Genomic DNA, 25,899 nt, shown 5'->3' with positions numbered 1-25,899 from the left:
GGCCCACATGGAGAACGGCCATGGAGAAACAACCGACTGTAAATAAGTTGCTGGAGCATGGATGGAAGGTGCATGTATCTGACATTGTACACACTTCTTCACATAATGATAACAGTCTTGTTGCATAGTCTTCCAATAGTACCCTGCTCTTATGATTTGCTTGACAAGGGTTTGGTAGCCGACGTGGCCACCACAAATGCCTTCGTGTGCTTCTCGCACGACTTCTTTGGCTTCGTCTTCATCTAAACATCTGGAATACTCTGAACTGAATCCACGGCGATAGAGGACATTGGCCAAAATGAAGTATCGAGTAGACATACGCTGGATTGCTCGCTGCTCTTTCTTTGAGAGTTCTGGAGGAAATTCGCCGGTTTTTATGAAATTTTTGATGTTGTAATACCAAGGTTTCTTCCTTTGCTCAGCCTGGTTTACTTGTTCCGCTGGAAGGAAAGCAGGTTGGTCAAGTCTGCCAATTTCAAAAGAGCGACAAGATTCTCCATTTCTGAATGCCATAATGGAGCCTAAACTGGCGAGACTATCGGCCACTTGATTAAAATCTCTCTTGATGTGGAATAACTGAAATTCTTCAAACTTGCTGACAAGAGCTGAAACAATTTTCTGATAGGGAAATAACTTCTGATCTTTCACTTGCCATTCGGCTCGAACTTGATTGACAATGAGTAATGAGTCACCGTAGGCATGTACTCTCTTGACATTGAAGTCTAGTAGAATCTTTAGACCTTGAATCAGGGCTTGATATTCAGCCATATTATGAGTGCATTGAAAATCTAACTTGAGGGAAAATGGAATCATCTCCTTCTCAGGAGTGATTAATAAAATTCCGATGCCTATTCCGGCCATATTCTTAGAACCATCGAAAAATAAATTCCATACTGGAAATTGCTGGATATTGCAAATCTGCTCATCAGGGAAATCATCTTCGGCTTTCACTTCTTCTGCCAGAGGAAAATCCGCCAATTGGTCTGCAATTGCTTGGCCTTTGATTGATTGCTGCGAGACATATTCTAAGTCATACTGCATCAATAAGACTTGCCATTTTGCGACTCGTCCGCTGAGGAAAGGCTGCTCTAAAATATATTTGAGAGGATTGAGTTTAGACAAGATTTTGACTTCTGATGCTAGCAGGTAGTGTCTTAGCTTCTGACACATCCATACCAGAGCTAGGCAGGTCTTCTCTATTTGAGAGTATTTCTTTTCATAATCTATGAAAGTCTTACTCACATAATAGATGGCATGTTCTATCAGGCTGCCTTCTTTGTATTGAGCCAAGAATCCTCCACATGCGACTTGATTGACTGAAATGTATAACAGAAGAGGTTTTCCCAATTCTGGCGGCTTCAGGATTGGAGGATTGAGAAGATACTTCTTGATCCGATCGAACGATAGCTGACACTCTGGTCCCCATTCGAACTTTACTCCTTTTCTGAGCAGGTGGTTGAAAGGTTCACATCTCATCGCCAAGTTGGAAATAAATCGCCGAATTGATTGCATGCGTCCCTGAAGGCTACGCAACTCTTTGAGATTTTTCGGGGGTGGCATATCAATGATAGCCTTGGCTTTGGCTGGGTCAACTTCAATTCCTTTTTTACTGACCAGAAAACTCAACAGTTTGCCTTATTCGACTCCAAAGACACACTTTTGTGGGTTAAGCCTTAACTTGTAAAGAATAAGTCTTTTAAAGACTTGATCAAGTGTTCCGAGGTGATCCTCTCCCTCTTTAGATTTCACAAGAATATCGTCAACATACGCATCCATGATTTTGCGCATTTGATCATGAAAGATAACGGCCATCGCCCGTTGATATGTTGCTCCAGCATTCTTGAGCCCAAAAGGCATAACTGTATAGCAAAAAGTGCCCCAAGGCATAGTAAAGGAAGTTTTTGATTGGTCGCGGGCGGCCAACTTAATCTGGTTGTAGCCGGAATATCCATCCATGAAGGAGAACATGGCATGTCCTGCTGTGCTGTCAATCAGCAGATCAATGCTTGGCAGTGGATAGTCATCCTTCGGAGCTGCCTTGTTGAGGTCTCTGAAGTCTATGCAAATCCTGACTTTGCCACTTTTCTTTGGGACAACGACGATATTGGCTAACCAGTCTGGGTAGTCAATAGTTTGAATAAATCCTGCTTTGAGCAGATCTTCAAGTCCTTCTTTGACTTGTTGCTCTATTCTAGGATCCATTTTTCTCAGCTTTTGCTTAACTGGCTTTACATCTGGCTTCAAAACGAGTCGGTGTTCGACCAATTTGGGATCTAAACCCGGCATATCTTCATATGTCCACGCGAACACTTCTTCATGTTGCTTGAGGAACTTTGTAAGCCTTTCTTTCTCTTTCGGACTTAGACTGGTACCGATCTTGAGAATCTTGGGATCTTCCTCTGAGCCGATATTGACATCTTCAGTAGGATCTTATACTAGAGCGGATGGTTCATCTTGCTTCTGAACTGAGGCGAATTCTGGTAATTCCTGAAGAGACGGATCAAATTCTACATAATCATCTAACTGCTTTGCAACCTTGCTATCTCCTATGCTTGCTTTGACTCGGTGAATTGATGCCGATTTCTGGAAAGCCTTGGGATTGATAACGAGTTTCTTGATTGCTCGGGAAGACATTTCTGAAATTTTAGATAAGAAATGGGATTCAGGAAAAATCGTCCATCATACAACAAACCATCATTTTAAAAGAATTATGCATAAAATGACATTGAGTTATAAAATGAGGATGTAGAGACAAAAAAGGCAGATGGCATCCAGATAGACAAAGAAACTTGACATTTTATTGATTTCAATTGATAAAAGACATTGAGACATTTATTTTGGAAGGAATAGAAAGGAAATGCAACAACGATTCTCAATGTGCCCCTCTAACAAAAACAGTCTTCTTTGGTGAGCTCCCGTCGGAAAACCCTAATCCTGCCCTGTGGGGACGATGCTTTTGGATCATTGGCTCGACACGACCATCTTCATTTTTTCCCAGTCCTTTAAAGGGTTGATAACCATGCTTCAGAAGTAAATCGAATCCCTTTCTTACTTTCATGAATTGTGGAAACAATGGATGATCTTTGACAGTGTCGTAGCTGACACGACCTCCAATCTTGAAAAACTTGGGACCTTTCCATCGGGTCATAGCTACAGTGTGCAGGGAAAATTCTGATGTTGTCTGGAGTATCTCCTGACTTTCTTTGAGACTGATTTCTTCATTCTCTCTGATGCTAGGAATATCTGCAGTAAATGATGGTCGGGGTATCATAGGCTGTGGGAGCCTTTCTTCCGGGTCCTCTCCGAGCACAGTTGTAATCATTCCACCTTTTGACCATTTTACGCATTGATGTAAGGTGGAAGGTACTGCATTTGCATTATGAATCCATGTCCTTCCGAGCAGCAAATTGTAGGTGGGTGGCACATTGACCACATGAAAAAGCACTGAATGTACCGAATAATTAATGAATACTTCTAGGAATATCTTGCCTTTTGCCGTCTGACCATGGTTGTCAAACCCATAGATGGTGATAGGATCTGGAATGTATTCTTCTTCCTTAATGCCTAGCGCCTTTGCGGTCATTTCGGGACATATGTTGAGGCTGCTGCCTCCATCAACTAGTACATGGGGTACTGTCATTCCTCTTACCCGGACGACGATGTAAAGAGCATTATTGTGAAAGGAATGAGGCTTTGGAAGGTCCTCATCCGAGAAAGTAATCGGCGCATTAGTCATAGCTGAATTCACAATTTGTGTCATGTCTTCAGGAGTAATATTGGGCTTAACTTTGATTTTTCTGAGCAGATCGTCCAGTACTTGCTGATGCTTGCAGGAACTTTTGGCCAAGTCAAAAATGGAAACATTGGACAGAGCGGTCAGAGGCTTCTGACTTGAATTCCCCGACTTGGGCTTGATGATTTGATTGAGAAAATCAGGAAGTCCCTTTGACTTGGGGACTGACTTTACCGATGCTTCGGAGACTTTCATCTTACCCAATGCTGAGATTAGATCCATCTTCTTAGAATCAGGAGTCGCTTGTCGAAGTACTGACACCTGGTGCTGAACCTGGAGATCTTGTGCAGAACATGGCTTGATGTGCTCATGTGGCAGGAATGGTTGGGCAGATACTACTGCTGTGGTGTGTGAAGGAAAAGGCTGCTTAAGAATGTCCATTTTTTCTTCTTCTTCTCCTTCTACCAATAGATTTTTATCGATAAGATCCTGCACAATGTTCTTGAGAACGAAACAGTTCTCAGTGCTGTGTCCCACTGTTCTGTGAAACTTGCAGAATTGATCCTTCCATTTCCCCATAGGCACAGGGGGATCGGCCAGTCTAGGCAACTTGACCATCTCTTTCGACAGCATATACTCGAGCACAACTTCGAATGATTGGTCGAGAGGAGTAAATTTTCGGTCATAACTCCATCCTTCATGCTTAACCTTTTCACGCAATTTCGGCCCTTGGTCTTGCTGAGAAGGCTTGCTGTATTGAGGAGCAGGCTTTGTTTTCTGATCTCCTTTATTGTTGGAATTGTTTGTGCCATAGCAGTAATCTTTCTTCTGCCCTTTGTACTGATTTTTGTTGTTGTTGTTGGCAGAGAAGGTGAAGTGAGCTTTCTTCTTTTGCTCACCTTGGGGATTACTCTTGGAAAAGGTGAAGCCTTCATAGACTCCATTCTCTATGCTCAACTCGAGCCATTCGGCTCGTTCAGTCAACTCGATGAAAGTCCGGGATGGTGCGGTGGAGATCAATCCTCTTAAAGGCTGCGAAAAGTTATTGAGGATTAGGGACAGGGCGTGCCTTTCTGAAATGGGATCTCTCATTTTATTACAGGCTGACCTCCACCTGTGAATGAAGTCCCGTGCTTTTTCATTCTCATTCTGCCTCAGACTGCAGAGATGACTTAATGTCGGGAGCGCTTCTGTATTGAACAAAAAGCGTTCAATAAATAAATTTACCACTTTATCGAACTCCTTGAGCTCGATGGGGTTGATGTGCTCAGCATACCATTTAGCTGCAACTCCTTCCAAGCTGCGAGGGAAACACAGGAACAGTGCTATGTTATCTCTCTTGAATCTTGAACACTCTGCGAAGAAAGTGGCGAGATGGGCTTTCGGATCGCCAGAGCCATCGAACTTGATGAATTTTCGGGGAAGGTTTTCGAGATCATCATCCCCTTCGAGGCCGTCATAGAAGTCCTCACTGGTAAAGACTTTCTTGCCCTTGTCACGGGCTTGGAGATCCTTAACAACTCGGGCCATTTCCCAGAATTGCGACTGCAGGGGTTCCTCTGTAACTTGATTCTTTGCTTTGCGGCTCCTCCTTTGTTCTCGGCCACGTTTTTGAAATACCGGAGGCACCTTATATTCTTCCTCAGTGTCTTCAGTTGATTCAGATTCATCTGAGATTTCTTCTGACTGAATCTGCTTCTTGGGAGCCTTCTTATTCTTGTGCCCGTGGAACTTTCTCTGAATTGATTTTTTTCTGCACTAGTCCCAGCCTGTTCACTCATCATTTTATTCATCATCTTTCGGAACATGGCATACATTTGAGGGTCTATGCCGTCATCCTCTTGTTGCTGCTCTTGACTCTTCTCGGATCGGGGAGAGCCCATCTCTTCTTCTGAGGCCGACGAGTACTGCGATGCCGTTGTTCTTTTGCCTGATCTTGTCTCAACCATCAAATGATATGGATGCTCTCAGATTTTGCTGCGGATGATCTCTGCAGGGCAAAGACCTGATTAGATTATGAAGGAATTGGCTTTTGGAAGAAATATTTATTGAAAAATATGATAGATTATTCGAAGAAGATGTCCCATTACTAGGGACTGAGTCATTGCGAGAATCACGACAATTGTGTTGTCAATTCTTAGCACGAGAAACAAACAACGAAAATATGCCTTATTACCTAGGCGAGGTCATCAAGCCATAATAGAAAAAGAGAGAATTTTATTAAAATGAGAAAACATGATTTTATTGATCTTGACAAAGAGGTGGAGGACAAACAATTTGCCACCATTCACGATAATCAGCAGACACTCTAGGACCAGGGAAAATTTTAAGAGAGACAAAGGAATCCCAGCCGTAGCGGGCAGAATGATATGCCCCGGACCATTGCGCGGAAGTGAGATCAAACTCTGCCATAACACCTGATAACAATCGGGCTTCGACGTACTGCTGTCTCTGGGAGAACTGCCGGACACACCTCTCTGGTTGGTAGTAAGTGCAGAAGAATGGGCCCAGTAACTTGAACCTCTTGTCATAAGCATAGGTGTATCTGGGAGGAGATAATTGCCGATCAAAATAGTCCCAGGATTGAAGCGCGTAGATGCATCCTTCAACTAACCTCTTGTCATCTTCTTGAATGTTGTTGATCATAGACCGGTACTGTGCCACTGGAAGAAGTTCTTGACCATTATATCTGAAAGAACTTGCTCGGGCTGGAACATGCTGAAAGAACCAGGATTGAAGCGCGTAGATGCATCCTTCAACTAAGATGGATTCTCCAAGTGAGAATCGAGTCAGACCTCGATATAGGAAGGCGAGCGCTGCCATGGCTATGGAGAGGCGATTAGTCTGCCGACTTCCCCATCTTCTCATGAGCTGAATTATTCTGATGTCCATGTAGTTTTGTCCATCTGGGAAGAGGGATAATCCTACGGTGCACAGAACCATTGCATTCTGAATCCTTTCTTTGGCTGTTCTTGATAGCGAGCTGTCTTCGACGAAGGTCCCGTACTGGCGGTACAACTCGAGCAAATCGACATATTCATTCCCTTCCAACTGGATCAAAGGCCAGGATCGGCAGCCTGTTATACGAGCTAATGAGTCTCGGGGGTCCAAACCCTTGACATTGATCAGGAATTGATGTTCTAATGGATCACTTGGCTGACCGGCTGGTTCTGGTAATCCCATGATTTCTGAAAATTCATCCATTAAAACAGTCATCTCTCCCCATGGGAACCAGAAGATACATGTTCGAGGATTTCATCGTTCTGCCATTGCATGGATCAAGTTGCCATTAATGGTCTGCTTCCCAACTGCTGACACCAGTTCTAATCCGCACTCGCTCAAATGGTCCGGGAACATTCGGGAAAAACTCTTTAGCCAGGAATAATACCACCGGGGGATGAAAGTTCCGGTGCTAAGGGCTCGATGTTCAGGACGACCTTGTCGCACCTCGAAGGAGATGTGACCTTCAGGAAAGATAGGATCGGCTTGACTGGATGCCATCGAACTGAAAACAGAGAAAGACTCAGAATGAGACTTCGGAAAATGTGATAAATTTTGAAAAAATTTTGCAGGCAGGATAAAAATGCAGCTAGAAATTCGAGATCCAGTAGAAAGGTAGAATGTAAAATCACCTGGAGTTTTGAAAGAAATGGGATATTTGAGAAAATCATCCAGGGTTTTGAGAAAAATATCTTGTGCAAAATAAGGATATTTGAAAAAGGCCTAATAAGTTGGAAAACATTGAGAAATATAAAGAATTGAGGAAATCACACATATAATCACATCCTGCACAAACATTTATGCACATTCAGCACTCCCTAAAAGACTGACTCTAGATGCATCATTTTGAAAACAGTTGTAGGACCTAATCCTAACTCTAGGTTCAGATCATCTTTGTCCAATCCAGTTATGCCGATATACCCGAATCGAAATCTGAGGTACATGGCATATAATTTCAACTCCGGTTCTAGGGTAAGGTTTTCCAACATCCTTGAGCGCCTACCGATATACTTCGGACTGTGGCCCGCGGTACGTGGTAGGGGGGTGTTAACCCAAATAATTGGCCCAGTTGTGAGGCTCTGTCCCGAACTAGGGTTCTGGAAGAGAGCCCAGCAACGTGAAGACCGAGTAATGATAGGTAATTGGGGTTTTGAAAAATGATCACATGCAAGAAATAGAGGGCTCTAAGTCCTTGAGAGATAGATTTTTGAAAATCTCTGAAGAAGCATACATTGTTTGCATTCAGATCCTAAATTGAGGAGAGTTGTATTTAGACCTAAGTCTATGTGAGCATGAAAATTTCTCCTCAATATGGTCCTACCAAACCATGCCAGTCTACATGCAGTCAATGTCAGCTAGGTCCAAATCTAGGCTCCTAGGTTCGCATGATATCAAAAGTAAAGAGTTGACATTTTGTTAACACAGTTTCAATAATTGAACTAAGTCAAGCACTTTTTTTTTGGTCAGACAAGGACAGGTCCCATCACGGTCGCCAAACCTGTTATCGTCGCAAAATTTTCCCGTCTTCCCTTCCTTGCGGAAGAGAGAGGAAAATGCTTTCGCGATTCAAACTTGACCGGATTTTGGAAATTGTTTTGAAATACTCGCCTCCGTTTTTTAAAATTGCGGAAAAATCCATGGGATGGGGCTCGACCTGTCGGTACGAGGTTCGACCGTTCCTGCCGCCTTTAACAGGGGTAATCGAACCAAGGACCCAAAATTGTGCTCGACTTAGTGAAATTGCCGAAATTGTGTTCTATCCTAAATGCACAGAGAATTCAAGCATGTGCTATGAGAATTTTGGGAAATGTAAATTGGAAAATATGATGTATGCTTAGAAAATATTTGAAGTTGGCAAGCATTTCTCAAGAAAAGATGGAAATCAATCTCTCAAGAAAACTCAGACGAAGAAGGTTTGAAATCTCGAGAAAGTTTATAAAGAGTTGGAAAATCTTGAAGAAGTGAGATTCTTGAGAAAGTTTAAATGAGAATCTCGGGAAAATCTTGAGAAAGTTTATAAAGACTTAGAAGAATGAGAATCTCAGGACAATTTTGAGAAGACTTAGAAAGACTTGGAAAATCATGAGGAAAATGAGAATCTCAGGAAAACTATAGAAATTCTTGAGAAAAGATGAATATTTGAAAAGGAAAACACTTGTTGGGAAAACTCGGACTTTGAGAATTTTCTTAAGAAAATGATAGAAAATTTTGTAGGAAAAATTCATTGGAGAAGGAAATTCAAAACTTAGGAAATTGAATTCCTGAGAATCTTGTCTTTTGAAATGTTGGAAAATCGATTTCTGATTCTTGAGAAATATGAAAATTCCTTTTGAAAATGGATCTTAAGAAAATAACTTTTTAAGGAAAATCACAGGAAAACATTTGATTTGGGAAATCCAACTCCGAATATCATCATAGTTTCTTGAGAAAATCGATTCCATGAAGTGAAAATCTTTTGAGAAAAACAAATGATGCAGATGATGTGAATGAATGAATGCACTTTTGAAAAGATTTCTGAAAATTTTATTGGAAAAATGTAGATTAAGCCAAAGTAAATCCTTCATATATTCTGACTGTGGCCATGAATATATTCAGGGTTTATTTGAGTTAATTCACAATATTTTGAAAACATTGGAAATATGAGGTGCATTTTCAAGATAGCCTAAGAGTGTAGGCTCAATGTGACTGGTAGAGAGATGATGGATCTGGGTCTCGTCCATATTCCGACTAGGGCCGTAAATATGGACTCTACCGAGTTCATCAACTCTCTAAGAGTTGGTGCACGTGCCATTCGTGTTCATCCACGGTGAATTTAGAAAATTGAGATATATCACTACAAGAAAAATGTTAATTAGCGACGGAAATTTGCGACGAATTTTTTCCGTCGCAAATTAGCGACAGATTAGCTAGAGAAAACTTTCTTAATGAATCCGTCGCTAAGTAGCGACGGATTAGCGATGAAAGTTGTTTCATCGCTAATCCGTCGCTAATTAGCGACGAATTAACGACAACAAGTATTTCGTCGCTAATTCTCAATACAAGAAAAACATTTTAGCGAGGGATTTAGCGAGGGAATTTTTCCGTCGCTAATCCGTCGCTAATTTTCGATTTAAACCAAGTGCGAAATTTTCCCTCTCTCCCTATTTGAAATTTAAATCGACCGCGCTCGATTTAAATCGACCGCGCTCGATTTAAACCGAGCGACGTCGGAGAGCTTATTGGAGAGCATGTACATGAGAGTGGAGGACGGTGACGCCGGAGGACAGTCGGTGATCGCTGGAGGACGTCGGCGCCGGTTGACGGAGGACGACAATGCCGATTCACGGAGGACGGCGACGCCGGAGGACGGTCGGCAATCGCTGGATGATGTCGGCGCCGGTTCACGGAGGACAACAACGTCGATTCACGGAGGACGGTCGGCGATCGCTGGAGGACGTTGGCGCCGGTTCATGGAGGACGATGACGCCGATCCACGGAGGATGACGGCGATGCCGGTTCACGGAAGATGACGGTGCCAGTTCATGGAGGACGGCGACGCCGGAGAGCACCGGTTCATGGAGGACGGCGACGCCGGTTCGCGATGAGGCAGAGCGATCGTTATGTGCATGCAATGCCTGTCGGGTGCGGTATAAGTCCGGCTTAGTGCTGCCGGAATACCGCCCGACAAGGATCAATTTTTTTTTATTTTTTTTTTAAAATTTAGCGACAGATTAGCGACGGATAATGTCCGTCGCTAATCTGTCGCAAATTAGCGACGGAATTAACGACAGATAATTTTTTTCGCTAATTAGCGAGCAAAAAATCGCGATGGCCTCTATCCATCGCTAATCCGTCGCTAAGCCGTCGCTAAACAGTTTAGCGACGGCTTAGTGACGGATTAGCGATGGATAGAGGCCGTCGCTAATCCACGGTTTTCTTGTAGTGTATGCATCATATAATCAGGATATTACTGAAATCAAACTATATGAGATGCGGCCTAATCTAAGCAATAAAAGTAAATCTTATTCCAAGGTTTACATTGGATTGTTACATTGCTAACATAAAGTAAAAAAAAAAAAATTGAAATGGAGCCAAGGAATCAGCATCTTCTAGATTTTCCTGCAAAATGAGAGTTAGTACAAGATAACCAAGGAAATGTGTATATATACTATATATACAACAAAAATATACAAGTAAATGTAGAAATACTTGAATTTATGATGAATGATATATGATAATGAAGATATATTTACAAAGAGTAAGAGAAAAGGAAAATATATGTAATGACAAGTACACATGAAGGGATGTATATATATGTATCTAAGTATGTATACATGTATATATATATATATAGACATATATATATATATATACGCATACATATAGGTAGATATACAATAAATATACATATACATAGGTATATATATATTTATAATGAGAAAATATATATGCTAATGGAAATTACATATAATGGGTAAAACCAGAAATTACAGGTATATACAGTTTCTGTAGGCAATTTTACACAGCCGTAATTTCCAAACTATATCATATTTTTCGATAAAATTGGGTATAGAGCTTCTCTATATATCAATAATGAAGCGTGCAAAAGATGGTCAAGAGATCATGAACGGATATGGATATATCCGTTCATGAAGGTGGCTGTTTATCATGACTGCACTCCTGCAGCAGAAATGAGAAGGGTATGAGTACAAAAGTACCATTGTAAGTGGTGACGGTGAAGACGCAACAGGAGATGAAAATGTACAACTAACACAAGTAAAAGACATATTATGCATGCAAAGATTGTCATTATTAAATAAAGGCAGACTACATATTAGAATGGATGATGCCAAGGTTGACGATTATGATATGTGAGCTCTCAAGATTCTTTCAAATAAGTATCTCACCAAATAAAATAAATAAATGAATAAAACAAAATTAGAATAAGAAGATTTATGGGGATAACCTCTCGATAATGAAAACAGATTTTGCAAAATGAATGGTGCCATTCATAGTAACAACATAATCAGGACATATTTTTATTAAGAAATGATGCATTTTAAACAGCCACCATTGCTAAGAACAAAAGCCATAGAATCAATTATGAGTATCTTAAGCCATGATGACTACTAAAGGATGCAACAGAGGCTGTATCTTGGATGGGCAGCCACAATGAGGAAAATTTTCCATAGCAAAAACATCATACTGAATACAACATTGAGTATGCATTAGTTTAAGGGTTCCAAAAAAATTTCAACATGCAGGAAAGGTCACAAGCAATGGATTAGAACAATTCTGCATTATTGTTTGTATGATAGCAAATTCAAACAGTGGTTTAAGACAGTTCTCGTGTACCTGGTACATTAAATTTCCACATAAATTATAGATTAATGGTGCTACTACAATAGTCTTTTCATCAGTCTTGCGACTGATTCTCTGTTTCATTTTTTTCATTCGTGATGCCAGCCAAGAAAGCTTCACAATATCTGTAACATACAACCATCAAACTAATCCTTCTTATGATTCGCACATGCCCATTTCCAATGTTTTGATCAAATTATTGTATTCACTTGATGGGGATCAATTGAAATAGCACAGCCTCCAGAGAAGGAAAACATTGAAAGATTTCCTTGAAAGAGGACCTACTGGAATTTTGACAAAGGAGCAGCTATCTACAGGAACAGTAAAAATAGGATACAAGAATAACAAACTAAAGAAAGGTCCCCACTGCTATATATATATATAGAGAGAGAGAGAGAGATCAGGCTAGCTAGACGGGCAATGACGGATGATGGCAGAGAGAGAGTGTATTTACCTGGGTTTGGTGGGGATGCAGGAAGTGAAAAGCACGTTGGCTGGATCTCCTTGTAGATCCTCTGCACCACTTGATCTGAAGGAAATGAAAAAAAAAACCACGCTGGATCTTTTGCACCAAACGATACTTCAAACAACATAAAAGGGGTTGATTCTCGGCTGTGGGGCTGAAGGTAAGATGGAGGATGGGCAGCCTCCTGTCTGGAGTTTCCTGCTGGATTGTGGATTGAAAAAAAAAAAAAAAGGCAGCTGTGGATGGGGTTCTGCTTCCTCTGCTGCTAGGCTGAAGAAGAGGTGGACAGCAGTAGGTTGAGCTGGAATGGATGAAAACGTGGATGGAGTTCACGCTGGGCTATGGTTGGACTGAAGGAAGTGAAGACGTTGGCTAGCTGTGGCTGAAGATGGGCTGCGGCTGGCTTGATCTTCTCCTGGTGGGGAAGGAAGGTGGTGCTGGAAATGGAATCCTCTGCAAAACCCAAAATCTCGAACTCAATTGGCCCCCTCTTCCTTTGGCTGTAGGAAAAAATGGTTTTCCCTCTTTGAATCCCTTGCGCTCTGCCTCCCCCAAAAGACCTCCTCTCTCGATCCAAGACCTCTGCAATAAGAATCCAACAAAAAACCAAAAAATTAATCGCCAGCCGGTCCCCCCAGCCCCTTCCCAAATCTCCCCTCTTTAAAGATTTTGAAACCCCTCTTTCAAAAAAAATCGCAGCTTCCTTTTAGGGGTCCGTTACTTTTTTTTTTTTTTTGAAAGTTTTAAAACTGAAAATTTATTTGGTTTTTGAAAATTTGCCGTTTTCAAAAAGGGGCGGATCTTGGGTTTTAAAAAGATTGGGTTCATTTTCCTAAAGTTTAGGTAAATGAGTATTTTAAGCAAGTTCGGCTGTGATTTTTTTTTCTTTAAAACTGTTTCTAAAATGAATAGTGATATCATAAAAAAAAAAATTTAATGATAATAATAAATGGGAGATGCCACCTCAGCCATCTTAAAAAAAAAAATTGTTGAAAATAAAGCTTTATTTTGTTTTATAAACTCTTTTATTTTAAGATGGGTGCCACAGTGTGTGGGCCCACTAACTAAAAATATAAATAAATAAAATAAAAAAAAAGAAAAATTTGCAAAAATGAACTTCGGGTGGTTCCCATTTGAGAATAAGATACTTGCCTGAGAGTCTGAGTATGATGCTAGTTCAAAGGCGGGTTCCGCTCCATTTATTTGAAAATGCGAGATAAAACATTATTTGTTTTTCAAGAATTTGGAAAAATTGGGTTTTCAGGGCAAAAATATGGATAAATGTAAAAACAAAATTTGTAAAGAAATTTAAAATCTTTTGCAAAAAGTTTTGAGATAAAATCTTTAAAATCAATATCCAGATTGTTTTTCTTGAGAAAAATTTTTGTAATTCAAAGTCCTGGGGGTTAAATGGGAAAGATTGGCAATTTTGAAAACCCAGGGTTTTAAAAATCAATTTTGAAAAGTTTAAAAATCAAATCTGGATGGACAATTTTGAAAATTAGGAGTTCTGGATCTCAAACTGATATGCTATGCAATGAAATGATGCAAATTGTTCATGCAATGCGATGCAAAGACATGTTTCAGTGAAATGTCACTCTGAACCAGGAAGTGGAAATTCTACTTTCTTCTCCAGGAAAAGGATTTTGAAAATTTTCAATTTGAAGATGTCTCTGAACCAAAATATAGAAATTTTGAGGCTCAATAATGAAATTTAGGACTTTCTGCAAGGTTCAATCTTGAAAAATGACTATTTTTCCCTTCATTGCTTCTGGAGAACTGAAACGTGCCGATTAAGGGCAATGTCAAGAATGTGAGTGAAAATTTGGGGTGTTTACACCCCCCCCATACATTGCATTTTGTTTTTCTTTATTAGTTGGTTGTTGGCTTTCGGGTTGGGGTTTGGGCCCAACCCACTCTTTTGCACACTTGGTGCAGTGGATTTTGGGGGTGGGTTAAACCCACAAGGTGCTGGGGAAACCTCTGGTTTCCCCATTCTTTGTTTGATCCCAGCATTCAAAAACTAAAAATTGCTCGAATGCATTACTTTCCCGTTTTCCCGAGTTGTCGAGGAACCCTCCAGAAAAATGAGCGTATCTCCCTGGATACACGTTAGATAGGAAAGTTTATGGGCATTTCGGAAAGCTCAGACCAAAATCTACAGTCTTGTAGTTATCCATTTTTGCTGGTTCGGAATGCATAGCTGACGAAAATCAGCATCTTTGTCTGACACTTTGTCCCGTCAGCAACCCAGAAATGCCTTGAGTGACGCTGGGTTTTCTGTCAGTATTTTCCCAACCGTATATCGGTTTTCAAAATTCTTGGACTCCGTAGAAAGCTAATGAAACTCTCTATGAGTTTCATGTTTAGAGTTTTCGCCAGAACTGCCAGATGACTGTCAGGGAACTGCCAGGCGGTTTTGTGGTATACACAAACGCCTCAGGTATGGGATTGGGATGCGTGCTCATGCAGCACGGTCGTGTTATCGCGTATGCTTCGCGACAACTAAAGATTCACGAAAGGAATTATCCGACTCATGACTTGGAGTTAGCAGCTGTGGTGTTCGCCTTGAAGTCTTGGCGACATTACCTGTACGGATATACATTCGAGGTCTTTTCTGACCACAAGAGTCTCAAGTATTTATTTTCCCAGAAGGAATTAAATATGAGACAACGCCGTTGGCTCGAGTTTATCAAATATTATGAGTTTACGTTGTCTTACCACCCTCGTAAGGCGAACGTCGTTGCAGATGCGCTTAGTCGCAAGTCGAGCAATGTTCTGGCTAGTCTTGTGTGGAGCTAGAAGTTGATCGAAGATTTCGTGGCTTGGAAGTCATTCGCGATCGGAGGTGGAACGATTAGATTGTCTGGGTTGGCCATTTGATCAGAACTCTTGCCTAAGGTTATTGAGGTGCAGAAGCGAAACACTCAATATCAGAAGTTTGTCGACCAAGCTCTTGAAGAGGGCTCAGTCTTTTGCATTGATGACAACGGTGGTATCCGCATGAAGGATCGACTTTGGGTGCCAAATGACCCTGAGTTGAGAAAGGAGATTCTTGATGAGGCACATCTATCGAAGTACACCGTCCATCCTGGTGGTACTAAGATGTTTAAGGATCTTCAACGAAAGTATTGGTGGAACGAAATGAAGCGTGAAGTCGCAGCGTATGTTTCGAGGTGTTTGACTTGTCAGCAAATCAAGATCGAGCACCAACGTCCCGGTGGTTCCATGCAGAGGATCGAGATTCCTCAGTGGAAATAGGAGGATATCATGATGGATTTCGTGGTAGGGTTACCGCGAACCAGGCGAAAGCATGATGCGATATGGGTAATTGTGGACAGACTCACCAAGTCCGCTCACTTTTTACCTATCCGGATCAGTCAGCCGCTTGAGAGCTTAGCAGACTTGTATATCCGAGAGATCGTACGGTTACATGGCGTACCTACATCTATCATTTCGGATCGTGATCCCAGATTGACGTCACGACTGTGGGGACAGTTGCAGTCAGCTTTGGGGACGAAACTGAAGTTTAGTACAACCTTTCACGCTCAGACTGATGGCCAGTCAGAGAGGATGATTCAAACGTTAGAAGATATGTTGCGGGCTTGTATGCTCGACTGGAAGGGTGATTGGGATTCACACGTGTTTGGTCGAGTTTGCCTACAACAACAGTTATCACGCTAGTATCGGAATGGCTCTGTACGAGGCTTTGTACGGGAGACCTTGTCAATCGCCATCATATTGGGACGATATCAGCGATTGATCCAGTGAATCACCGATTGTTCTTCAGCACTACACTCAGCAAGTGCAGAAGATCCGAGAACGTCTAAAGGCAACTCAGGACAGACAGAAGAGTTACGCCAATAAGAGGCGGCGAGAGCTTCAGTTCGATGTGGACGACATGGTTTTCGTGAAAGTATCACCGACAAAGAGCGTCTTTCGTTTCGGAAAGAAAAGAAAGTTGAGTCATAGATACGTTGGGCCATTCAGGATCCTTGAGAGAATCGGTGGAGCAACCTATCGGATTGAGCTACCGCAGCAGTATGCTCAAATTCATAATATTTTTCATGTGTCGATGCTGAGGAAGTACATTCTGAAATTCCACTAGAGGGGGGGTGAATAGTGAAATACTGTAAAGATCGATAAAATAAAAATAAAATGCAATAAGGCACAACACATAAAACACAAAATTTATACTGGTTCGGTCAATTTCCAGACCTACATCCAATCCCCAAGCAAACCACTTGAGCTTTCCACTATAACATCCGAGTTATCGGATAAATAGTACAACACCCTCTTCCTCAGAGGTCTTCTTCTCTCAACAGAGAAGGGGCACACCCTCTTTCACAGAGGTCTTCTTCTCTCAACAGAGAAGGGGCACACCCTCTTTCACAGAGGTCTTCTTCTCTCAACAGAGAAGGGGCACACCCTCTTTCACAGAGGTCTACTTTTTTCAACAAAGAAGGAATACAGTGAATAATAGAAAGTTACAATACTTCCTATAGAACCTTCAGAATGATATGAATGCACGAATGAAGGATTCTCAGAATGTTCTGTTTTTTTCACTCAGAAGATACTCTTTGTCAAAGAGCTATTTTTGACTTTTTCTCTTTCTTTTCTTTTTCTTTTTCAAGGCTCTCTTTCAAATATTGAATAGGAATTTTTCTCGTTGTAAGCTCACATGTCCTTGTGAAGTAAGTAATTTGATTGTATTTATATAGCCTTAAAAAAATAGTCGTTGCCTTTTTGGAATGATAGTCTTTTTGGGATGTGAGATGTCAAGTCATTTCAAAAAACATCTTTAGGGATTTTCGAAAAAGTCTTCTTTCCATAAAAGTAGTATATGGGGTACACTAGTCGTTGTAATATTTTAGGTATGATATATTTGATGTAAAAAGTCTTTTTTTTTCTTACAATAGTACATTGAACGTTGGATGTGTAAGCCATCATGTAGTTTTGTCTTTATTCTAATTAATGATTTTGTAGTACTTAAGTATTTTATTTAGAAATTGTCACTTCTTTACTTAAATGAGTGTAAGTACAATAAATGCTTTGAGATCTTTATTTGTAAATAGTCATATCAAGAATTGCTTTATGATGTGCTATTTAATGTCTACAGAGAGAATGAAGACTTTAAGCAAGTCGACATTCTTGAGTGGGATTAAAATAGTTGTTTCTAAAAAGATTTTTAGAGGAGGTATTAAATGTTTTACAAAGAGAATGATGACTTTGAGTAAGTCGACATTCTTGAGTTGTAAAAAGGTAACTAAAGTCTTTTCTAAACATATTATATTTGTTTTTCTTTGTCTAGCCGATTTCTATGTTTTGTCTTTTTCTTACATAGTTGAAATCATTTTTTTTTATTTTTTTTCAAGTTGTCTTATACATGATAGAAGGTACAATTATTGCTTTTTGAAATCATGAGCTAATATATCATGTCAAAATACCTTTTCCATAAAGGTTTGTAAGAAGGTACAATTATTGGTTTTCAAAAAAGGTGCTTTTTGAAACTATCGTATACTTTTATGAAAAATAGCTTTTGGGAATGAGTGACTTTATGATGAAGTATGTAATATGCAATATGCATGCTTCTAAAGGTTCAGTTACATATGACTCTAAAGAAGAAAAAAATCTTCATCTTGAGGAAGCCGATCTCTTTAGATGATCTTTAAAAATGCATGGCTCATCAAGCTTTTTCTTCAAGAAGAATGATTGCACCACGGTTGTACTTGAACAGGAGGTCTCCATCCTTTTGGGTGAGATATCCTTGCATCAAATACATGTTAGATTCATGGCAAAGCATATCCAGTCATAATATAACATTTTTCAAGAAGACATATTATCATATCATATTAAATCAAATATGATAGTGTATCATATTGTGTGTCATCAAAATATAGTTTCTCAACACATTCCGGACCCATCGCACGTCATCCGATACGAAGATGAGGAAGTACAAGAGGACTTAACGGTGGCCGAGAGACCTGTTGAGATCATCGATCGTCACGATCAAGTTCTGCGTACCAAGACCATTCCGTTGGTTAATGTACGGTGGCAACACCATGGCATTGAAGAATGCACATGGGAGCCAGAGGCCAGCATGAGGGAGAAATACCTTGATCTTTTCGTAGTTTAGCATTCGTGATTTCGTGGACGAAATCCCTTTTTATGAGGGAATGATGTAAGACCCACTATTTTTCTGTAGAATTTTGAATGATATATATATTTCACAATTGGGAAATTCTTGTTTCAGCACGAGCATTGCTCGTAAAAATTGGCAATTATCGCTTTCTGAGGTTCTGAATCGCGTAGGTTCGCTCTACGGGGTGATTCAGAGCAAATAGCGATGAATCGAGCCTCAATACTTGTGGATTATATGTATATTGTATTCATATTGGTTCACTCCGAATTTGGAGCCTAAATGAGAAAAATTTCTCGTTATTTCAAAGAAATTGCCGAGAAAGGGGTATATCGGTAAATATGAATCATGACAAGGCCCAAATTCGTTGGAATTGAAAACCTAAATACTTAATATCGAAATTTAGTTCTAAATTCATGACATATAATTTGGAAATAAAACATTTGAATTAGTTAAATCTAGTTTTTAATTAAGAAAACAAAATAAGGTTTTATAATGAAGTGAATTTGAAATATTATAAAACTTAAAAAAAAAGAGGTTTTCCAAAAATATTTTGTGTGAACGATTGTATTAGGCATTTAGAAAATGGTTGGCATGGGCTCCACCTCAGCCCATGCCATTTTAAGGGTTGATGGAAATAAGTTTTCAAAAAAATGCATTTTCGTAAAGCATTTTGAAAAGTTTGCAAAAAGCCACTTTTCAAGGCTCATATTGGCATTTTAGGAAGTAGTTAGCTGAGCCAACATTTTTTTATTAGTATTTCAAATGGGTTGTGAACCCCTTAGGGGGTAGACTCTAACCCCATTCAATGCTATTTCAAAAAAAAGGAGTTTAAATTTTTTGAGAAAAACGTGGGTGGCTTGGCTTTTGAGAGGGGTTGGCTTTGAAAAGTCAAAGCCAACCACTCCCCTTGAATCAAGGGGAGTGGTTGAGGGCCAGCCCCTTGACCCTCCCCTTTAACCCATAGGACCTAGAGAGGGGATTATGAAGGACCCTTCATCCCCCTCTTCCTCTCCCCATCCTTCATCTTCACCTAACCCATTTCCCTTCTATATAGACTTAAAGAAGAGAGGAGAGAGAAAGGGCTAGACCTTTCTCCTCTCTCTCCTTCTTCTCCCTTCTTCCCCTTTTCTCCCTCCCTTACGTTGCAGCAGCTCTAGCTGGGCCAACCCAGCACCAAGGTGAGCTCTCCCCCCCCCCCCCCCCATACGTTGCATTTTTTTTTTCTTTATTAGTTGGTTGTTGGCTTTCGGGTTGGGGTTTGAGCCCAGCCCACTCTTTTGCACACTTGGTGCAGTGGGTTTTGGGGGTGGGTTAAACCCACAAGGTGCTGGGAAAACCTCTGGTTTCCCCATTTTTTGTTTGATCCCAGCATTAAAAAAAAAAAAAACTAAAAATTGCTCGAATGCATTACTTTCCCGTTTTCTCGAGTTGTCGAGGAACCCTCCGAAAAAACAAGCGTATCTCCCTGGATATGCGTCAGATCGAAGAGTTCTTGAACATTTAAGAAAGCTCAGACCAAAATCTACAGTCTTGTAGTTATCCATTTTTGCTGATTAGGATTTCATAGCTGACGAAAATCAGCATCTTTATCTGACACGTTGTCCCGTCAGCAACCCAGAAATGGCTTGAGTGACGCCGGGTTTTGTGATAGTATTTTCCGAACCGTATATCGGTTTTCAAAGTTCTTGGACTCTGTAGAAAGCTAACAAAACTCTCTTTGAGTTTCATGTTTAGAGTTTTCTCCGGAACTGCCAGATGACTTTCGGAAAATGGCAGCCTTTCAGCTAAAATTTTTGAAATATATAAATATATATATATATATATATACGTATATATGTGCAAAAATTTTTATATAACGCCCCTTGAGGGGGATTTTCTTCGTTGGGTGGCTGGTCTGGGCTCTTCCGCAGCCAGCCCAGGTCCTTGTGGGGCTCGATGGGCCTCATGGTCGTATGGTTTGCTGCAGCCAAGTCCCGGACTGACCGTTGGCGGGTCCGTCCAGGTACCTTTGGAACGCATCCACCATGGTGGTGCGTCATGCCCTAGCACGGCCTGGTCTGGACCCAGACACGGGTCAGACCAGGGGCTGCAGACTCCCTTTTGACCCAGCTGGTCTGGACCCATTGGGTCCAGACTGTCACCCTGGGGCGGCTCCACCCCTCTTGGGCGCTGGGAGCATCCCTTGGTGCGGGTGTGAGCCAGCTCGTGCTTTGGTCCGAGCCCACCTTCGGGACGGACCAGAGACAGTTGCTGGGCACACATGGTGTGCCCCAGCCCTCCGTCAGCCTAGCTGAGCCTAGACCCACAGGGTCTAGGCCAAGCCATTTTGGCCCAGCCCCTTGGGCTTTGCGCTTTTGGGCTAGCCGCACCCCGTGGGAGCGGGCTAAGTCCAGCCCTTTGGACTGAACCCACTAGGGTGCAATCCAAGGGCTCTCTAGCGACATTAGTAGGTCTGGTCCTTGATTGGATCAGACCTGCTAAGAGGTCCAGGCTTGGCCCTTTTGGGTCTGGGTTTGCCGAGCCGCTATGGGGCTCCCTTGGCGCGTAGCCGGGTGCGAGTGGACCCGGGTGAGCTGGGTGCTGGCCTTGACCAGTGCTGCAGCCTAGCAGCACATGGTCTGCACATAGGGTGCAGACCATGGTTGTGGTGAGGCCAGGTGGCACGTCGGCAGCAGGGAAATTTTTTGGGCCCGGTTTTCTCTTTGGCGCCAAGTTCGGCACCGGGCGCTAAGGCACCCGGTAGCCTTGGCATCGTGGGCAGTCACGAGCGGGACCCCCAGCTCATGGTCTGCACCATTAGCGAACTCAGTTGAGTTGTCATGATGCCCCTTTGAGTTTCCATGGATGTCCTTCGTGGCGGCAGTTGTCCCTCTTGTCGCCGCCAAGCGGGTTTGGCCCGGTGAGCGACAACGTTCGTTTTTGAGCAACAATGTCGTTGCAGCCGTGGATTCGGGTGCTAATACCCCGCTGACCACCCTGGCAGCGAGGTGTTTGTGTCGTGACTTATGTCATGGTACACGTTTGCATGTACTTCGCTTGTTTTCGGTGGACGCTTACGGCGATTGGTGCTTTGTGCCCCGGTTGCGCGGGCAGAGTGCGACTATACTCTGGTAGTGGCAATGTGATTTCCCATTCGGATGAGACTGTGTTGACCTCGCTCTCGACACACTTGGGTGTTGATGCTGCGATGATCTTGCACCGATGGCCTCGCCATGCGAGTTTTTGCTGCAGTATGAGGGTTGAAATACGCGTATTGGGAAAATACATATTTTAAGCCCTGATCGCTCCTCGCTTATACAGTGAGCATCGTGAATGTACTTTGAGCCTTGTGTCACTCAGATTTTGTAGTTTGTGACACTTTACTGGTTCATTGGTGTATCGTTGCTCACAGCACGATACTTGTGCAAGATTATAGTTATGGTTTTTCATATTTCGCACATGCACGTTGGCACATCCTACCACGTATGTCACTGGGTTTTTGGTTGTCGAGTTTACATTTGATTGGCTCACATTCGTATATCGATGGATATACGCTGCACCAGAGGCGTGCTTCGCACTCGACATGGCATAAACTCGAAAAGAACTGAAAACACTATAGGGTTCGACACTTTTGACCTGTTGAGGTTTAGAGACTCAGTTGGAGTCTACAGGCAATGGCTCGGGTTCGTGAGAATGTGCTCACAAGTTCGTGTCACCCTAGGCATAAAATAAAATAGTATTTTATTTGTCTTCACAAGCGGTGTGCTCGTGGTGGCCGTGTGAGGCTGAGCACGTGAATGGGCAGGCCAAGTTCTCGTTTGCGTACCCAGTGGGGACCACGAGGCACGACTTGAAGTTTGAGCCTAAATAAGATAAACCTATCGTGCCCCATTCACAATTTGGTCACCCAGGGAGAGAGTGAATGGTACAGCCCTGAGTGACATGTTGTTACTACGACTTGTTCTTTTGAGGAGCCGATGTGCCCACTGACCTCCAGTCACTTGAAGTTAGGGAGGTCAAGGTTGCCCTCTACATGGACCTTTGCTACTGCAGTAGTACGGATTGCAATTCTTTGCCCCTGCGAAAGGTTTCTCCTGGCTGCGTGTCGCCCGCAGGTGGTTTTCTCGTTCTGTAGCATCCCCGATTATCATATTAGACATTGAATAACAGATGCCGGGTGCATGTCTCACAAAACTTGAGGGTTTTCCTTCACGTACCTGAAGGAGGTAAAAAGATGAACATAAGAACTAACCAAACAGACTGACTTACTGTAATTATTACTTTAGAGCAGTACACACTTTCGTTCAGTTGCTACACTCTGTTGGTTGGTTCATACTCTGCTACTTTAGCTGCTACTTTCTGTTGTTCAGTTTCTACATTGTTACTTTGTTGTTGCACTGTTACTTACTTGTAGTTTGACAGTCTTGTGGCATGTGCACCTTCCTGACACACACTTGTACTTTATTTCAAATGCTTCTAACTATTCCATCATGCTAGTTAGTCTAGTACTTAGCACACTTGTATCATGTTGCTTACTTCCTGCTTTTCCTTGAAAATGATAATGTTTGAATGGTTTGTCTCACCAACTCGCAAGAGTACTGACCCCGTTTTATGGGGATACAGGTGACGAGTAGATGCAGCGTGATGCGACGGCGCACCGCAGGAGCCTTGAGACCCATACTTTGTAGCAGATTCTGGCTTCTTCTAGTTTTGGGGTTTTGAGGGGTTGTACCTCTCCTTTTTGTGGGACTGTCCCTTTTTGTACCCAGTCTCATTTTTGTATCATTGTAACTATTGTGGAAATGAAAAATGCTTTACTTGTCTACTGTGGTTTGGTTTTCTCACTGTGGCTCGCTCAGACTTGCGGCCTTTGCTTCACCCCTGTTTCCCTCCTTTACTTCTGCTAGTTGTTCTTCACTCTGTATATCCAAAAAAAAAAATTTTGCTCAAAAACCAAGGGTTTTTACAAGGTCGGGGTTTGGGGCGTCACACATTTAGACTTAGAATAAATTCTTAGATAATCTTTTAGCAAAGCAAAAAGGCATGAATTCGACCCTTTGTTCGATAAAGGCGCCAGGAACGGTCAAACCTCGTACCGATGAGCGGATCCCGTCTCCAAATTTTCCTGTAAATATTTCAAAACGGAGGCGAGTAATTTCCTAAAATATTTTCAAAATTAAGGTTCAGTGAGACCCCGCAAAAGAGTTCCTCTCTGTTCTTTCTTTTCTTTTCTCTTTTCTCTTCTCTCTTCTTTTCTATCTTTTATTTTCTTCCTTCAAAAAAGAGGAAATAGAGGTTAGAAAGAAAAAAAAGAAGGAAGAGAGACAAATACCAAGAGAGGAAAAATTTTGCGATGATCACAGACTCCTACACTGACCTAACAGGGTTGGCACTGCACGAGGAGGGTTGTCTGAAATGAGTGTGGAAAATTTGGGGTGTTTATAGATGCCCCTCTTTGCTACTAAGTCGGCTTGAAGACGAGCTTAATGGCAAAGAAAAACACACCAAATTTGGGCTATAAAAATGCCCCAGTTAGAAGGATGTGACTGAATATGAAGAAATTAACCCTTATGAAAATGATAGATATGAAATGGAGAATAAAGAAAGAAAAATTTACTTCAAAAGAAGTGAGATTCAGGTTTTGCCCTTAACCTAGATGGGACGGGAAATACCTCGCGTAGAAACGAAGCTCAGGTTTGACCCTTAACCTGACCGGGAATGAAATACCTCATCAGAATGAGGCTCTGGTTTAACCCTTAACCTGACCAGGAATGAAATACCTCATCAGAGTGAGGCTCAAGTTTAACCCTTAACCTGACCGGGAATGAAATGCCTCATCAAAATGAGGCTCAGGTTTAACCCTTAACCTGACTGAGAATAAAAATGATAGGATTCTTGAAAGAAAAACCCATGATGGAACCTTTGGACTTACGCACAATGAATCCGATAGGGGTTTTGCAAAAGGATGAAATTGGGGTCCCTAAAGCTTAAAAAGGGGTTTGATTTTGGGCGCCTCATTGCTGAGACTAAATAACTTTTGAAATTGATGACCTTTTGCAAGAAAATGATTTGTGGCTTAACCTCAAACCGAAATTGGACTGTCTATGGTGAGACAGTGGGGACACAGGAAAGTGTACGAATCTGAGAGCCCATGCGCTCAGATTATACCAAAGAAGGGAAGGAATCTTGAAAACTCCCGTTATCAAGTCCTAAAAGGGATAACAACTGATGTCAGGATGCACCAAAGATGAACCTCAAGCTCTCGCTTCACGCTAGGACAACTAGAAAATATTGTCAAAATGTTGAAAATTGTTGTTGATTCAAAATGGTTGAAAGTGATGCCCATTGGTGCGAAAATATTCCCTTTTTTCTACCTGAAGTATTACCTCCGATTGAACTTAACTCCATAGAATCAAGATTCGAATTCAAATTGCTTGCAATTGACTTTCTTTCAAGGAAGCTATCAATTTCCTTAATATGAACAGAAAAGAGAGTATTCTTGATATTAAGAAAGCAATTGGTGAAAGAATATTGATAATAGAATTTCACAAAATTAAAGAGGATTCTTGACAGATTTTGTAGTCTGATATCCTAGGATTCTTTTCTCATGATGATCTTTCTGCCCACTTTTTTTGACAGAATTAGAGCTCTCTTGGGTTTTTGGGGATTACATCATCCTTCATTTTGGAGATGTCCTGACTTTTCTCTCTCTCTCTCTTTTTGGAAGGGTACGTCAAAAACTCCTTCATCTCAGAGATGTTTTGATCCTTCTTTTCTCATAAGGATTATATTGACGGTTATTGGCGCTTTGGTTGAAAATCTCTTGATGATAGCAGAAATTAAATATCCTTTAGGGTTTGTTAGAAGGCTCATTGTAGTCGTCTTCATCTTGACGGTGATCTGAACTTTCGCTGGAAGGATCCGTCACAAACTCCTTCATCTCCGAGATGATCCAAATCTTCTTTGGCTCCGAGGGTTTAACTCACATAATTCGTCTTCATCTTGACAACAATTGAGAGATCCTTTTTGCAGATATTTAATTGCAGCTTTAGGTGATTAAGGAGATATAGAGATTGAATGGTTTTTTCTGTATCACCCAGAATATTTTGACTGCCTTATTTTCTAAGAATGATCTTTAAAAATGTGTCATTAACTGCGATCAATACCGATCACTTATGACTTTGCAACAACATTGAATTTCCTTTGCTGGTCATATCAAGGATTTATTCTTCATCCTTT

The sequence above is a fragment of the Nuphar pumila genome, chromosome 17 (assembly GCF_984573655.1).
Source record: "Nuphar pumila chromosome 17, dmNupPumi1.hap1.1, whole genome shotgun sequence".
NCBI lineage: Eukaryota > Viridiplantae > Streptophyta > Magnoliopsida > Nymphaeales > Nymphaeaceae > Nuphar > Nuphar pumila.
The sequence above is the reverse complement of the archived record's forward strand: the minus strand, read 5'-3'. Positions refer to the sequence as shown.